At 42.2% G+C, this 5,660-nt stretch overlaps 1 pseudogene; it reads right to left on the bottom strand.

Annotated features, from left to right (window-relative positions):
* Nucleotides 1-590: 590 nt before the first annotated feature.
* Nucleotides 591-3,445, bottom strand: LOC132677346 (eukaryotic translation initiation factor 1-like; annotated as a pseudogene).
* Between the last annotated feature and the right edge of the window lie 2,215 nt (nucleotides 3,446-5,660).

The following is a 5,660-nucleotide window of genomic DNA, read 5'->3' as shown; positions in this document are numbered from 1 at the left end:
ACTCCATTTCTCTGGCCATTTTTTAATTTAATTTAATTTTTTGTTTCTGAAAGCAAGTTTTGTTTAAGTAGGGGGTTAAATACATTACATAACATTAAAACTGAAGAAAAGTTAAATAAAAAACCAGCGTGTTACTTCACATGACATTGGGTAGCTTTTGCTAGTAAGTTGCAAGGTCTACAGCCAGCTACATGACTGATACATCAGTTTGAAATTTGTTCCCTGGTCAGAAGTTTAACTCTGATAGGAGGTTGTCCTCACATTCTGGTATTTGGATGTCAATTAGCTACGGATATGTCTGGTCAAAAAAACCTTGGTGGCAAGCCAGATGTCCTATCACACTTCACTAGAAAGAAGATGGTGACTCTAAGCCCTGTCCACAGCAGGTTGAAGACACCAGGGATCTTTCTTTGACTACCAAGGACTCCCTCTAGCAGCACGACTGCCACCGATGTCTTACCTCATCCTGTCCTCCCAGCTCTGCCGCGGGCTGTTCACGTGGTGACATTCTCTTAGGTTAGGGAACTCTGAAGAGGGAGAGCTGATGAGCTTCTGGCCAGATGTAGCCTACTGTGATCTTGGGGCTTTGGGCTTGACTGAAACATCACATTACTGCTTGGTTTCAGGCCAGATACTGCCAGACGCCTACTGCTTGACCTCTGTTTAAATGAGGGACTTCAAGACTAGACAGCATGGCTCTTTTCAGTTTATCGGATGAAGGAGTTACACTAGTCCAAGTTAAAAGCAGACCCCAAATGGTTACATTATACAAGCTGTGAGGTTTTCAAACTTGTGACATGGGATAGAAGGGAAATTCTACTCATTGCAAGGAAATCCTCACTTAAGCTTCAGTGAGCCAAAAGCACTTAAAACCCATGAAACTTCAGCTGGTCGTCCTTAGCCAGTCCAATCTCTGTGAGGGAGGAACTGGCATATATACTTGTATTGGTCTCCCAGTAGCTGAATTACTTCTCCATATTCTGGAAGCTCACTTATAGTACCATTGCAGGCAAGTTTCTTCTTAAATGCTTTCATTAGTTTCTTTTTATTTATTTTTTATTTTTTTAAGTTTATTCAGTTTTGAGAGACAGAGAGAGACAGAGCGTGAGTTGGGGAGGGACGGAGGGAGAGGGAGACACAGAATCTGAAGCAGACTCCAGGCTCCAAGCAGTCAGCACAGAGCCTGATGCGGGGCTTGAACTCACAGACCGCAAGATCATGACCTGAGCCAAAGTTGGTGGCTCAACTGACTGAGCCACCCAGGCACCCCACTAGTTTCTTTTTATCATAATCATTAGTGATCCCTTAGACAGTACTAGGGGTCTTCCTGTTGTTGCTCTGTTGAATTCCTTTTTAATATAGATTTTTAAATGTTTATTTATTTATTAAGAAAGAGACACACAGAGAGAGAATTCCAAGCAGGCTCCACACTCAGTGCAGAGCTGACAAGTGGCTCTATCCCAGGACCTTAAGATCATGACCCGAGCTGAAATCAAGTCGGTGTCTTACCTGACTGAGCTACCCAGGCACCCCTCTCTGTTGAATTCTGAGGATATAATCCTCAGTGCCAGTAGGAAGCAGATCATCACTCTTACTTGTATCAGTAAAGGGATCAAAAGAGTGAAGGTTTTGGATAGTGGATATTCTATAGGATTCCTTTTCCTCAGTGGCAACAGTGGAAAAATGGTGGGAGAAGGTGGGTGTGGGGATGGAGCCTTGGGAAGCAAAAGGCTCAAGGAGGAGGCTTCTGAGTCCTTGTTGAGCAGTGACTCTGTGACTGGGTCTTTGACCATTTTTTAATTGGTCAGTTTGTTTTTGCTTTGGAGTTGTTTGAGTTCCTTACATATTTTAGAAATGAACCACTTATTAGGTATAATTAGGTTGACAAATATTTTCCACCCTTTCTCTGACCCTCTGTAGGTTGCTTTTTCATTTTGTTGATTAGTTCTTTTGCTGTCCAGAAACTTCGTAGCTTGATGTAGTTCCACTCGCTTTTGCTTTTGTTGCTTATGCTTTGGTGTCATATCAAAACAATTATTGCTAAGACCAATGTCAGGAGCTTTTTTCCTATATTCTTCCAGGCATTACAGTTTAAGGTCTTAGCTTTCATTTTTGTAAGGTTGTTGAAGATAAGGGTCCAATTTCATTCTTTTGCATGTGAACACCCAGTTTTTCCAGCACCATTTACTGAGGAAACTAGCCTTTCTCTGTTGGATATTCTTGCTTCCCTTGTCAAGTATTATGCAAGTGTTTATTTCTGGGCTCTCAATTATGGTTTTTAAGTCTATGTATCTGTGTTTATGCCAGTACCATACATACTGTTTTGATTACTATAGCTTTTTAGTACAGTTTGAAATCAGGAAATGTGATGCCTCCAGCTTTGTTCTTCTTTCTCAGGATTGCATTGTCTTTTTGAGGTCTTTGGTCCCATATGTATTTTAGGATCACTATTTCTATTTCTGTGAAAACTACCATTGGCATTTCCATAGGGATTACACTAAATTTGTAGATCGCTTTTGTTAGTATGGGCATTTTTTTTTAATATATGAAATTTATTGTCAAATTGGTTTCCATACAACACCCAGTGCTCATCCCAAAAGATGCAGTATGGGCATTTTTTAAAAGTAGTCTTTGCACCAGTGCAGAGCCCAGCATGGGGCCCGAACCCATGACCCTGAGATCAAGACCTGAACTGAGATCAAGAGTCGGATGCTTAACTGACTGAGCCACCCAGGTGCCCTGGTAGCATGGACATTTTAACCATGTTAATTCTTCTGATCCATGAACATGTGATATCTTTCCATTTATTTGTGTCTTCTTCAATTTCTTTCATTAATGTCTAATATTTTTTGTCTTATAGTTCCTCTCTTAAATTTATTCATAAGTACTGTATTGCTTTTGGTGCTATTGTAAATGGGATTGTTTTCATTATTTCTTTTTCAGAGAGTTCACTGTTAGTGTATAGAAATGCAACTGACTTTTATATGTTCATATTATATCCTGAAACTTTACTGAATTTCTTTAGTCTAACAGTTTTTTTGGTGGAGGTTTGTAGGGTTTTTCTTTCTGCACAGATTATGTCATCAGCAAAGATGGTTTTATGTCTTCCTTTCTTATTCTGATTTGGGCACACTGAAAGCTGGAGGCCTGCAGCCATGGCCTCAGGGTCTTGGCACTGGTGCACACACTGCATTATAGGCCGGTGATTAGACTTGGTCAGCAGGGTGCAGGTGCACAGCTAGTTGCAAGCAAGCCCAGGAGGGGAGGCCAGTGACATGAGAGGCCTACATCCAGGCCCAGGAGCAGCTGCAAGGGCTTTGGCTCTCCGTCGTGCCCCTGTAGGTGCAGGATCTCCCCACTGGCATGTATACAGCAGAGGAGACTGGTGATGGGATTCAGGGGAAGGGTGTGCAGGTACACAGCCAGAGCGGCTAGCTTCAAGCATGCACTTGTGAGTGAGGGCCCACTACAGGGACTATAGCCTTGCCTTTTGTACTTCTACAGCTCCAGAGGCTGGGGGTTGCTAGTGGGGATTCTAGGCTCTGCTGGGGGTGGGCAGGCTAGGAATTGGAGAGGAATCAGGTGGCTGGAAAATACCTGTGGGATGAAAACCCTGTAAAATCTGCAGGTGATGTACAGCGACTGTGCTTGTCATTGAGTTTTTCAGTGGCAAAAGCTGCTGGGCTCCTTGGCAAAGCAGGTCACTGGGAACCTCCTGCTGCATGGCTGATACTGGTAGCCCTTGCTCTTCCTTATTCCCAACTGTCTCTCTACATCTAGCTTTGCCGGTGTCTAGGTGGAGTGAGGTAGAAGCTGGTATCTGGAAAGACTGTAGAAGCTGGTTGATCATCTGCTTTTCCTTTCCCAGCGAGAGAACTTTCTCTAGCTAGCGCATTTCCTCTCCAGAATAGAACAGTGCTGGCCTTGGGGTGTGGGGTGGGAGGTTGTGAAATGATGTAGGATGAATGGAGCTGTTCTTCCTTCCCTTTAAATGCAGTTATTCTCAATTTTTTTGTTCTACGGTGTTGCTGAGGTTTCTAAAATGGACTCCTGAGCTCCCCCAGAGTTATTTTGGTTTGTGGATAGCTATGTAATTGTTGATCTTTGTGGGAGGCAGAGGCTGAGGTCTCCTACTGCACTGTCATGGTGTCACCATCTAAATGTTTTCTTTTTCTCAAGTTTATTTATTTATTTATTTTGAGAGAAAGAGCAAGCAGGAGAGGGACAGAGAGAGAGAGAGAGAGAGAGAGAGAGAGAGAGAGAATACCAAGCAGGCTCTGCACTGTCAGTGCACAGCCCAATGTAGTACTCGAACCCACAATGAGATCATGACCTGAGCTGAAGTCGGAAGCTCAATCGACTGAGCCACCCAGGCACCCCCTAAATGTTTTAAAATAAAAATCCATAGGGACACTTGGGTGGTTCAGTTGGTTAAGCATCTGACTTCAGCTCAGGTCATGATCTCCCGGTTGGTGAGTTCAACCCCTGCATTGGGCTCTGTGCCGACAGCTCAGAGCCTGGAGCCTGCTTCGGATTCTATGTCTCTCTCTCTGCCCGTCCTCAGTTCATCCTCTATCTCTCTTTCAAAAATAAATAAGCATTAAAAATCCATAGATCTATAATTTCTTTCTGTTCTTTTCAGCTCTTGTCTCACATTCATAGTTGACAAAGATAGGATGTCACTTTATTACAAATTCTCTCAACTTCTGAAACTCTCAGTTTTTTCACACTCAAAATAAGAAGATTAGATGCATGTAAGGCCCCTTTGTTCTTTAATTTTGGTGCACTTTCTGGCCCACAGTGAGTACTGGATAAACATTTGTTAAATAATTCTGGATATTCAGCCACATACACTGACCCCTACCAAACACAATATTCTGCCATCTAGCAGACCCATGTTAATACTGTGGTTCCACAATTTATTAGTTCTGTGAACTTGAGCAAGTTGTCCTTTCCAAGTCTTTGTGGCCATTCTATGATATGGAGTAAAATATGCCCACTCCATTAGGTTAGTAGAGCATGAGGTGAGGCAGCCTCCATAGCCCTCAGTTTAACGCCTGTTACAGAGCAAGCATGCAACTATTATTGTCTTAACAGGCACTAATAAGAAATCATTATCACTAACTGTAGTTCTATGGGAATTTCCTAAGAGCCTCTGTAAGAATAGTTCTCATTATGGGTGCTTGTCAGCCTCGCTTGGCATCCATTACACTGGGCAATGTGTTCACAGTGAGAAAGTTCTGATATTTGCATGTTCCTAGTTTCTAGAGAGTCTCTTGCCTCATTATGAATCCTCTGACTTCTTCACTTCTCCTCACCATCTCTGCCCCATCATCATCCACCAGCCCCTGTGCATCTCATTCTCGCCAGCTTTGCATCCTGCCCTTTCCTAATGTTAGCACTCACTTACTCTCCTGGCTCTGTCACTCTTCTCAGGCTCTTTCACTGAGCCTGGGTTGCTTCCTTCCCTGGGAAGCGATATGGAAAATGTGGATAAGTAAGAAACATATATGCTTCAGACTAGATCTTCTTCAAAGAGCAATACTAAGACAAATAGTTAACATTTCTTTTTTTTTTTTTTTTTAATTTATATTCATTTTATTTATTTTTTTTTTTTTGAATTTTTTATTTATTTTTTTTTTATTTTTTAATATATGAAA

The sequence above is a fragment of the Panthera onca genome, chromosome B2 (assembly GCF_046562875.1).
Source record: "Panthera onca isolate mPanOnc1 chromosome B2, mPanOnc1 haplotype 2, whole genome shotgun sequence".
Classification (NCBI taxonomy): Eukaryota; Metazoa; Chordata; class Mammalia; order Carnivora; family Felidae; genus Panthera; species Panthera onca.
This window is presented reverse-complemented; position numbering and strand designations above follow the sequence as displayed.